The 12,231-nt window shown below is 36.7% G+C and overlaps 1 long non-coding RNA gene across 1 annotated transcript; it reads right to left on the bottom strand.

Moving 5' to 3' along the window:
- Positions 1-1,584: 1,584 nt before the first annotated feature.
- On the bottom strand, positions 1,585-9,350 carry LOC122109923. The gene is made up of 3 exons (XR_006147778.1): positions 9,281-9,350; positions 8,015-8,016; positions 1,585-1,613 (listed from the first exon to the last, which is right to left on the bottom strand). It is a non-coding gene; the product is annotated as an uncharacterized LOC122109923 (long non-coding RNA).
- Positions 9,351-12,231: the final 2,881 nt, after the last annotated feature.

Genomic DNA, 12,231 nt, shown 5'->3' with positions numbered 1-12,231 from the left:
TCACAAACTCCCAGCCTTAACTCCATTAATTGTAGGATTATTTCTTTATACTTATATAATCTTTTGCTTCATTTTAATTTTTTATTTTTCTTTCCTTTTTCTTTATCTCTCTTCAACTTTCCTGCTATCCCTGCCCTTTTTCTGAATCTCCCTCTCACTTTGCCTTCATATGTTCCTCCAATCTTATTTTCTCCTCACGATTCTCCCTAAACCTCTTAATTGCGGGTCTGCTGAACCCTTACTTGATTTTTTTTTCAGTCCATTGATCCCTAGCTCTTTCTTATTGAACTAGATTGTACCTGTTGAACTAGATTGTATCTCTACCAATTTTGACTGGATCAAACAATCTGTGCAACTACAGGGCTCAGAATCAGTTTGGCTATCATACTCAAATGGGCAAAACAAGCAGAAACACAAGAAAAATGGCAAGTCCAGGTATTTCAACTCCCACTCATGACAATCAGGCAACAGAGTAGTCAGTGAATAACCCAGAGGAGAGTTCTCAAAATGCTCTACAAACACTACTGATAAACATGCTGAATGAAAAGTTTGAAATCCTGCAAAGGTCTCATTGTGAGCATGATAGGGAATTGCATGAGTGTGATGAGGCTAACCAAGATTAATACAGGAATATTCTGAGTGTGATGAGGCTAACCTAAAATTGATAGAGCAATATTGCAAGCATGATGATACCAACCAAAGATTGATACAAGAATAAGCGAGCATGATGAGGCTAATCTAAGATTGATAGAGGAATTGTGCAAGCAGGATGAGAAAAGACAAAGAATAATAAAGGCATTCATGAAATACACAGACAGCAGGAAGAAACAAAGGCAGTGCTGAATGAAGCCCAACAGAAGGAAAGAGAGTCCAATGAAACCATAACCAATCAAATAAGGGATTTGAGAATGAACACTGGAAACCAAATTAAGGAGGTAAAGATCTAAAAAGATCCATAAAGATCTAAAACAAAGCTCCAACAAAGAATTTGAAGCCATCAAATCTGACCAATTAGAAAGAAAAGAAATTTTAAAAAAGCAGAAAATCTTGACAGTAGGTTAGACCATGCAGAAGACCAAATCTCTGGCATTGAAGACAGCTTAGATGTTATAAAGAAAGAACAGACAAATAGTCAAGACAAATCCAATAAATACAATAGATCAATCCAACATCTAGAAGATACCATCAGACGACCTGATTTGTGGATAATAGGTGTAGATGAGCACCTAACACAGAAGTTAATGGTCCAGGAAATTTATTTAACAGGATCCTAGAAGAGAACTTCCCAAAGAAGCAAAAAGATAGGCCTATTCAGATACAAGAAGCTTTTGGAACCCCAAATAGACCAGACCAGTATAGGACATCCCAAAGTCACATTATAATCCACACAGGATCAATTCAGACCAAGGAAAGGATCCTTAAACCTGTCAAGGAGAAAAGATCAATCACTTATAAAGAGAAACCAATTAGAATAACTTCAGATTTCTTAGCAGAGACAATTAAATCAAGAAGAGCCTGGAATGATGTATGCCATGTCCTAAAGAAAAACAACTATCAACCAAGAATACTGTACCCAACAAAACACTCCTTTATAACTGAAGGTCAAATAAAAACTTCCAGAACAAAGAAAAATTAAACAATATATCTCCACCAAGCCAACCCTACAAAAGATGCTTAAAAATGTCCTACATATAGAAAACCAACAAGAGCACAATAAAGGCCAAGAAACACCCCACAAACCGAGAATCCAAGAAGCATAGGAAGATCCCAATTGACACAGCCCCCAAGAAGGTGGATAACATGGTAGGAACTACCAAACACAAGTCCTAACTCTCAATATTAATGGACTTAAATCTCCAATTAAGCGACATAGAGTGTCTAATTGTATCAAAAAGCAAGATCCTTCTATCTATTGCCTTGAAAAGACACACCTTGCCCACAAAAACCAACAATTTCTGAAAGTGAAAGGCTGGAATAAAATAAACGAAGCAAATGTCCCCCATAAACAGGCAAGAATTGCCAACCTAATATCAGATAAAGTAGACTTGAAATTAAAATTAGTGAGAAGAGAAAATAAGGTCATGACGTGATAATTAAGGGATCTCTCCTTCAGGAGAATATTACAATTCTAAGTATCTATTCACCAAATAATAGAGCACTCAAATTTACCCAAGAAGCACTACTTTCTCTAAAATCACATATTGATTCAAAGACATTGACTCTTGGGGACTTTAACACACCACTATACCCGTTGGATAGATCAACCAGGAAAAATCTAGACAGAGAAACCTCAGACCTAAACAACTGCATTGATCAATTAGACTTAACAGATATCTGCCAAATATTTCACCCAGCAGCATCAGAATACATGTTCTCAGCAGTACATGGAACATTTTCCAAAATAGACCACATTTTAGGTCACAAAGCATATTTGTCCAAATTCAGAATCATTGAAATTATGCCCTGCATTCTATCAGAGCACAAGGGAATAAAATTGGAATTCAACACCAAAAGCCATCAACGGAAATCCAGTAACACATGGATGCTGAACAACACACTGTTGAACCACCAGTGGGTCATGGAGGAGATTCAAAAGGAAATTCAAATGTTCATAATATTTAACAAAAATTAACACACAAATTATCAGCTACTCTGGGACACAGCAAAGGCAGTACTCAGAGGCAAGTTTATAGCTCTGAGTTCCTACATTAACAAATTGTAGAGCTCTCAAAACAATAAATTAATGATGCACCTAAAGCTCCTTGAAAAGGAGCAAAAAGCTTAACCCCAATCCAATAGACAGAAACAATTAAAATTATATCAGAATTAAATGAATCAGAGTTCAAAAAAGCTATAGAAAGTATCAACAAAACAAAGAGTTGGTGCTTTGAAAAAAATTAACAAAATTGACAGACCCTTAGCAAATCTTATGAGAAAAAAAAAATCAGAACACACCCAAATAAATAAATTCAGATTTAAGAATGGAAACATCTCTACAGAAACAATCAAAATTCAGAATATTATAAGGGGATATGTCTCATACCTTTATGCTAATATAAGTTTGAGAATCTGAAAGATATGGACGAACTTGTAGCAAATGTTGACATGCACATACTAAACCAAGATGATTTAAACCAACTTAACAGATCCATATCAAGCATCGAAATAGAAGCAGCTATAAGAGTCCTCCCACCCAAGAAAAGCCCAGGACCAGATGGATTTACAGCTGATTCTACAAGGCCTTCAAAGCAGAACTCACACCAATACTCCTCCAACTCTTCAATGAAATTAAAAGAGAAAGTTCACTACCAAACTTTCTATGAAGCCACCATAACCCTCACCCTAAAACCAAGTAAGGACTCATTAAAAAAATGATAATTATAAATCCATTTCCTTGATGAACATTGATGCAAAACTTCTCAAATTTTGGCCAATTGACTTCAACAACTCATCAAAAAAATCATGCATCACTATCAAACAGGATTTATTTCAGGGATGCAAAGCTGGTTTAACATACGCAAATCAATATAATTCACCACATCAACAAGAGCAAGGAGAAGAACCACATGATTATCTCAATAGATGCAGGAAAAGCATTTGACAAAATCCAACACTGCTTTATGATGAAAGCTCTGGAAAAACTAGGGATCCATGAAACATTCCTCAATATAATAAAGGCTGTGTATGACAAACTTAAAGCCAGTGTTATACTTAATGGTGAAAAGATAAAGCCATTTCCTCTAAATTCAGGAACGAGACAAAGATGTCTGCTCTCTCCACTCCTCTTCAATTTAGTATTAGAATGCCTAGCTACAGCAATAAGACAAGACGCAAACATAAAGGGGATCCAAATAGGGAAAGAAGAAGTAAAATTCTTCCTCTTTGCAGATGCCACGATCTTGTACTTCAAGAACCCCATTGACTCCTCTGTCAAGTTACTTGAGCTGATCCAAAACTTTGGCAAAGTAGCAGGATATAAAATTAACCCTCAGAAAGCAACGGCTTTCTTGTGTGCCAATAATGAGAGGAGTGCAGCTGAAATTCAGAAAGCAAATCCTTTTGTAATAGCTCCACAAAATACCTAGGAGTTAACTTACCTAAACAGGTGAAGGACCTCTATGACAAAAACATTAAAAACCTAAAAAAAGGAAATTAAATCAGAACTAAGGAAGTGGGAAAACTTCCCATGCTCTTGGATTGGGAGGATTAACATCATGAAAGAGGCAATACTTCCAAAGGCTATCTACAAATTCAGTGTGTTACCTATCATTATCCCAACCTCATTCTTCAATGAAATAAAAGAAGCAATCCAAAAATTCATATGGAACAGTAATAGACCCCCACAGCAAAAACAATCCTTAGCAAAAATTACAGTGCTAGAGGAATATCAATATCAAATCAAACTCTACTACGAATGTATAGTAATAAAAGCCTGGTACTAGCGCAAGAAGAGACCTGAAGATCAATGGAATAGGACCCAGAATGAAACCACAGACCTACAGTCACCTAATCTTAGATGACGAAGCTAAAAAAAATAGAATGGAAAACAGACAGCCTTTTCAGTAAATGGGGCTGGCAAAATTGGTTAAACACGTAGAAAATTAAAACCAGATCCTTACATATCACCCTGCACCAGAATCAACTCCAAATGGATCAAAGACCTCGAAATAAAAGCAGACACTGAAAATATTACAGGAAGGAATAGGAGAAACTCTAGGGCTCCTTAGAACAGGCCAAACTTTTCTTAAGAGAGACCCAGAAACACAAGAAATCAAAAAAAGATTGGACAAATGGTATTGGATGAAACTGCAGAGCATCTGCAAGGCAAAGGACATAGCTAGTAAGATAAATAGAAAGCTCACAGACTGCAACATCTTCACAAGCCATAAAATGGACAAAGTTCTCATGTCTAAAATATACTTAAAAATCAAAAAAACCAAATCCTCCAACAACACATCCTAAAAGAAACAGCTGCCCAATAAATAAATGGGCAAAAGACTTAAAGAGAAACTTCTCTGAAGAGGAAATGATAATGGTAGTTAGACACATGAAGAAATGCTCATCTTCTCTAGCCATAAAAGAAATGCAAATCAAGATAACATTGAGATTCCACCTCACCCTAGTTAGAATGGCTATAATCAAGAACTCTAATAGCAACAGATGCTGGAGGGGATGTGGACAGAAGGGAACCGTACTGCATTGTTGATGGGAGTATAAACTTGTTCAACCACTTTGGAAAGCAGTATGGAGGTTCCTGAAAAGACTCCACATAAAGCTCCCCTATGACCCAGCAATCTCACTTCTGGGCATTTACCCAAATTATCACAAACAAGGCCATACTAAAGCTACCAGCACAACTATGTGTATCACAGCATTATTCACCATAGCTAAGATATGGAACCAACCCAAATTACCCTCAGTAGCTGAATGGACCAAGAAAATGTGATATGTGTGTGTATATATATATATATATATATATATATATATATATATATATATATATATATGTATTAATGAATTTTATGCCTCCATCAGAAAGAACAACATCTCCCCATTTGTTAGGAAATTGAAAAGCTTGGAAAAATTAAGCTAAGTGAAGTAAGCTAGGCCCAAAGAAACATAGGTCCCATGGTTTCCCTTATTTGCAATAACTAGTACATGCCTAGGACAAGCAGAAAAGATCAAAAGCTATGTATATATAACCATATAAGATGATGTTAAGTAAAATGAACTCCAAGACAGGGAAAGAAGTGCTGTTGTTTTGTTTTTCTTGCTTGCTATTGTTTTTAATGTACTTATAATGTACTATGTGATTCTTTTTTTTTTCTTTTGTGTGTTCTTTCCCCATGGTGTAATCCCTGTTTTCACTGTATCTGATCCCGGTAATCTTGCATCTTATATATACATTTTTATAATTTAGGGAGGGGAAGGGATATAACAAAATGCTTAAATAAGGATACATGTTGATCCATTGTAACAGTGAGATGTACAAGACACCATGTTGAAAACGAACGTTACAATTTGTAGGGGGAGGGTAGAGAGGGAGCAGTTGAGGAAGTATGGAGGGAAGGGATATTGGGGAAAACAAAGGAGGAGGTAACAATGCTCTATAGGAAATGCACTCATTACCCTACTGTACAGTAGGGCACAGTATTTTTTATATAAATTATGTGCAGAATTACATTTTACCTCATTCTTTTTTCTTCTTCTTCTTTAGCTTAATTATTTAGTTACCCATAGTTATTCTTTCCTATCAGAAATTTGTCTTCAGATTCTTTGAGCCTAGCAATATGGATTTGTTTACTTTTGAAAAGATTTTTATTAGCATACATTAGTTCTGCAAAGGTTTCATTGTTATATTTCCATATTTGAATACAATATATTCTTGCATTGCCCTCAAGTCCTCTATCATTCTCCCTTAATCTTTCTTCCACCTCAATTTCAACAGCTTTTATGAGTCAATGAATCTACTTTTCCTAAATAGTTTTTTGGCTTTTTAAATTGGGTAAACTATGGGTAGACAAGTTTTGAAAGAATTTAAGTCCTCAAGCAATTAGATTGATTTAAGGGTTTGAGGGTAAAGAAGATAAAAAAGATGACGTATAAAAATTTAAAGACTTAGGACATAAGCCAGACACAGGTGTACCATGCCTATAACACTAAGCTACTGAGGAAGCTGAGATTTGAGATTCATGGTTTATGGTTAAAGCCAGACCAGGCAGAAATGTCTGCAAGATTCTTATCTTCATATAACCAGCAAAAACTTGGTATTGGAGGTGTAGCTTATTGACCATTTTCCTCACTTGACTATGAAAAACTGAGGTTAAACGAGATTAAATAACTGTGTCCAAAGTGATAACAAAAAAGTAGCTGAATAAATATGCATATTCAAATCTATATGTTTTTAAAACTCACGCTTACCAAGAAGACTCTAAGAAGTCATGAAAGGTAGAAAAAGGCAGGAGGAAATCAGTCCATTTCATGCTTTTCTTCTTCTGCCTTTTTTTGCTTTTTACAATTTATTATTCTATTCAAGATAGTCTTACATATCATTGTGCTAGAGATGGATTTGCCTTTCATTCAAGAAAAAACAATCTTATTTCTGAAAAGTTTACTTGGGACCCCCTTTTCAGTCTCAATACTGTGTGACCTTTCTACACCTAAAGCAAAGAAAAATCATAAATAGGAAGACTTCCTGGAAGATGGCGGTACTGCCACAGGTAAACTCCTTTGATGTCTCTGACCAAACAGAGATCTAGGGTCCCAGGATACACTTTTCCTCAACAGATTTGTACCAATCAAACTTTAAACAGATAAAGACTTATCTTAATAAAGCAGAAATTTCTCCAAAATGAAATTAGTGAACTCCTGCTGTGTAGCTGCAGCTGTGGTTAAGCAGTTCCACAGGCCATTTACACAGTACAGGGAAACCCAGGAGGACACGACTGAAACACTATCAATCAAGCTTTAAACAGAAGATCAATCTAATACTGAAGAAATCATGGAGCACTAAGGGAACTATGAGAACCAAGGAGGGTGGTCATGGAAGATCCCAGAATCAGCAAGGGAACCTGCACTGAGGATCTGTTGCCGCTGCATCGGCCCGCACACCAAAACTGTTCCTGCTGCCTATGATGGGGCTTCCAACCCCACCACGGCCTCCAATTCTACTTCTGCTGCTGCTCCCACCCACACTGCTGCTCCCCACACCAACGCTGCTACTGTAGCCACAACACAGCCAGGAAGTGGAGTGTGAGAACGCCAATTTAGACACAGAGGCCCCTCAGCAGGTCACAGCTGATCAGTTCAACAGCAGCTCTTGAAGCTGTGATGCCTTCCTTGGACACGTCTCTCTATGGTTAACCAAAATTCCCTGACTTGATTCCCACCTGAAAGGGAGAGATCATATCTGAAAAGGGCAAAGACGGGCAGACTCTTCCTATACCTTACATTGCTACTAGGGCTTTCTCCTGAGTCACAGCTCCCCTCTGAGGCAGCAAACTACAATCCAAACTCCTTCTATGGGTAGTGGGTTGGTTGCTGTCTTAAAACTGTGTTTTGTTGTGGTATTGGATTTGCTTTCATTTTGAAATGGGCAGAACAAACCAAAGAAACAAAAGAAACATGGTAAGTCAATAAAACCGACTCCCACTCAAAATAAAGAGGTAAAAGAATAGTTATTGAAAGAACTAGAGGATAGTTTACAAAATGCTATAAAAACAATGTTGGTAAAAATGTTGAATGAAAAGATCATGCACACGGCTATGCATGAACACTATGAGGCTAACCAAAGATTAACAGAGGAATTCATGGAATCCACAAATAAAAGGCTGAAAATTTTTCAACCTAAGAGGGAGCCTAATGAAAATTTGGCCACTCAGCTAAAGGATTTGAGAGAGAACTCTGAATGCAAAACCAAGGATGTAAAGAAGCTCATACAAGGGCTGGGAAGGAGGCTCAGTGATAGAGTGCTTGCCTTGCATGCATGAAGCCCTGGGATCAATTCCTCAGCACCACATAAGCAGAAAAAGCCAGAAGTGGCACTGTGGCTCAAGTGGTTGAGTACTAGCCTTGAGCTGAAGAGCTGAGGGACAGCTCCCAGGCCCAGAGTTCAGGCCCCACTACTGGAAAAAAAAAAAAGAAGCTCATACAAGGTCTAAAACAAATCTTCCAAAAAGAAATTGAAGCCATCAAATTAGAAAGAAAGGAAAGAAAATAATAAAGTAGAAAGTCTAGACCGTTTATATTATGCAGAAAACAGAATCTATGGAAGATAGTCTAAAGAACAGAAAATTATGCAAAATAATTGCAAGGAAGAAGACAGATCCTTAAAGGAGCAAAAAGACCCAATCAGAAGACCTAATATAAGGCTAATTGATATTAAAGAGGGTGAAGAGAGAAGGAAGATAATGGAAAAGAAAATCTAACAAAATCCTTGGAGAGAACTTCCAAACATCTAAAATGATAGTCCCTTCCAAACACAAGAAGCCTTTAGAACCCCAAACTGACCAGACCAGCCCAGAACAGGACATCCCACCACCACACTGTAATCTGCAGGATCAATAGAGACCAATGAAAGGATCCTTAAAGTCATCAGGGAGAAAAGACAAAAACCTATAAAAGAAAACCAATCAGAATAACTACAGATTTCTCAACAGAGGCAACAAAAGCAAAGACAGCCTGGAATGAGGTATGCCACACCTTAACAACATGGAACTACCAACCAAGAACAGTGTACCCAGCTAGACTCTCATTTATAAATTAGGGACAAATGAAAAACTTCCACAGATGGAAAAATTGAAACAATATATCTGCACCAAACCAGCATTACAGAAAATAGTCAAAGATGTTCTACACATAGAAAACTAACAAGAAAATGTTATTGGTAGAGAAATGGCTTCTAAACAGAGAATCAGATTATTATGGTAAGAATTGAGGCAGCACAGGCCCTAATAAGGTGGATTAAATGTCAGGAACTACCAAACACTTCTCAGTCCTAACTCCCAATAATAGTGACATAGATTGACTAGATGGATCAAAAGGCAAAATCTGTCTTTCTGCTGTTCTCAAGAGACACACCCTTCCCCACAAAACAAACATATTCTGAAAGTGAAAAGCAGGAATAAAATCTATCAAGCAAATGGCACCCATAAATAGGCTGGAAATGCAATACTAATATTAGATAAAATAGACATCAAATTAAAATGTGAGAAGAAACAAAAAAGGTCATTATATACTAATAAGGGCATCTCTCCTACTGGAGGATATAAATTCTGGAGCACCCAACTTCATTAAACAAAAACCACTTACCCTAAAAACATACATAGATCCAAACACGTTGATCATTGTTGACTTAAATATACCACTGTCCCCTCTGCATAGATCAACACGAGAAAAACTCACTAGAGAAATTTCATAAAGAATTACAGAGACCAAATAGACTTAACAGACATCTACAGAAATTCCACCCAACAACACAAGTATAAAAACAAATCTTTGCAAATTCAGAAATACTAAAATTACTCCCTGTATCCTCTCAGACCACAAGGAAATAAAATTAGAGTTCAACACAAAAGCCACCATAGAAAATCCTATAAAACATGGAGAATGAAGAACACATTATTGAATCACCACTTAGTCATTGAAGAGATCAGGATGGAAATTAGGGTACTTAACAAAAGTAGCACACAAAATACTAGCTCCTCTGGGACACTGGAAAGGCTGTGCTCAGAGGGAAATTTATAGCTGAGTGCCTACATCAACAAATTATGGAAATATCAAACCAACAATTAGTGATGTACCTTAAGCTCCTTGAAAAGAGCAATGAGCCATATCCAAATAGAGTAGACAGAAAAAATAAAATTCCATTAGATTTAAATGAATTTAAGTCCAAAAAAATAGAAAGAATTAACAAAACAGTTGTTTGAAAAAATTCACAATTGAGAGACCTTAGCAAATCTGACCATAAAAATACAGAACACACTCAAATCAGAGATGAGAATGGAAACATCATGACAAAAGCAAGAAGATTCAGAACTTTATTCAGGAATACATTGTAAACTTGTACTGACAAATTGGAGAATCTGGAAGAAACGGAGGAATTTCTAGCAAACACTGATATAGACAAACGAAACCAAGAAGATTTAAACCAACTAAACATTCCCATATCAAATAATGAAATAGAACCAGCCGTAAGCTAACACTCAGCCCAAGACAAGATGGATTCACAGCTAAATTCTATAATGCCTTCAAAAAAGAACTCACTCTTCAAAGAAATTGAAAGTGAATATTCACTACCGAACTCATGCTATGAAGCCAGCATAACCCTCACGCCAAAACCAGACAGGGACTCATCAAACTAAAAGCACTATAGACCCCTTTAATGTTTTTTATTGTAAAAATACTGTACAGAGGGGTTACAGTTACATGAGTAAGGGAATGAGAACATTTCCTACTGAGCATAGTTACCTCCTTTGTTTATCCTCTACTCCCCTCCCCAACTCCTCCCTCCCCCCCCAAGGTTGTAAAGTTTGTTTTCAACATAGTGTCTTATACATCTAATTGTTACAATGGGTCAACCTGTATCCTTATTTGTTATTTGTTATTTCCCTTCCTCTCACCAAAACAGAAAAATGTATATACAAGATGTAGGACACTAACATCAAATACAGTGAAAACAGGGGTTATACCATGGGAGAAGAGAAACAAAACAATCACCCCAGTTAGAAGGGAAATCTAATAACAACAGATGCTGGAGGGGATGTAGACAGAAGGGAACCCTAATGCATTGTTGGTGGGAATGTAAACTTGTTCAACTGCTTTGGAAAGCAGTGTGGAAGTTCCTTAAAAGAATCCACATAAAGCTCCCCTCTGAACCTGCAATCCCACTTTTGGGCATTTAACCAAATGATCACAAACAAGACCATGCTACCAGCACAAATGTTTATCATGGAATTATTTACCATAGCTAAGATATGGAACCAACCCAGATGACCCTCAGTAGATGAATGGATCAAGAAAATGTGGTATATTTATACAATGGAATTCTATGCCTCCATCAGAAAGAATGGCATTGCCCCATTTGTTAGGAAATGGAAAGACTTGGAAAAAATTATATTAAGTGAAGTAAGCCAGGCCTAGAGAAACATAGGTCCAATGGTTTCCCTTATTTGCAATAACTAGTATAAGTCTACAACAAGCAGAAAAGATCAAAAGCTATGTGAATATGACCATGTAAGGTGATGTTAAGCAAAATAAACCCCAATAAAGGGACATAAGTGGTTTATTTCTTCTTTGCTATTGCTTTTAGATCCCTTTCTTTGTTGAACATCACTGCAAAACTTCTCAACAAAATTCTGGCAAAGTGACTACAACTCATCACTATGATGAAACAAAATTTGTTCCAGAAACACAAAGCTGGTTCAATATATGCAAGTCAATTTATGTAATTCAACATTTCAATAGGAACAAGGACAAGACACACATGACAATCTCCAGAGATGAAGAGAAAACATTTGACAAAATCCAACTCCCCTTTATGATGAGTTCTCTGGGGAAATTAGGACTCCATGAAACATTCTTCAATAGAATAAAGACTATATATGACAAACCTGCAACCAGCATTATACTTAATGGTGAAATGTTAATGCCATTTTGTCTAAAATCAGGAACAAGACAAAGATGTCCACTCCTCTTCAATATTGAATTGGAATCTCTAGCTAGAGCAATAAC

This window comes from Dipodomys spectabilis, unplaced genomic scaffold (assembly GCF_019054845.1).
Source record: "Dipodomys spectabilis isolate Male_0828 unplaced genomic scaffold, ASM1905484v1 ptg000071l, whole genome shotgun sequence".
Classification (NCBI taxonomy): domain Eukaryota; kingdom Metazoa; phylum Chordata; class Mammalia; order Rodentia; family Heteromyidae; genus Dipodomys; species Dipodomys spectabilis.
This window is presented reverse-complemented; position numbering and strand designations above follow the sequence as displayed.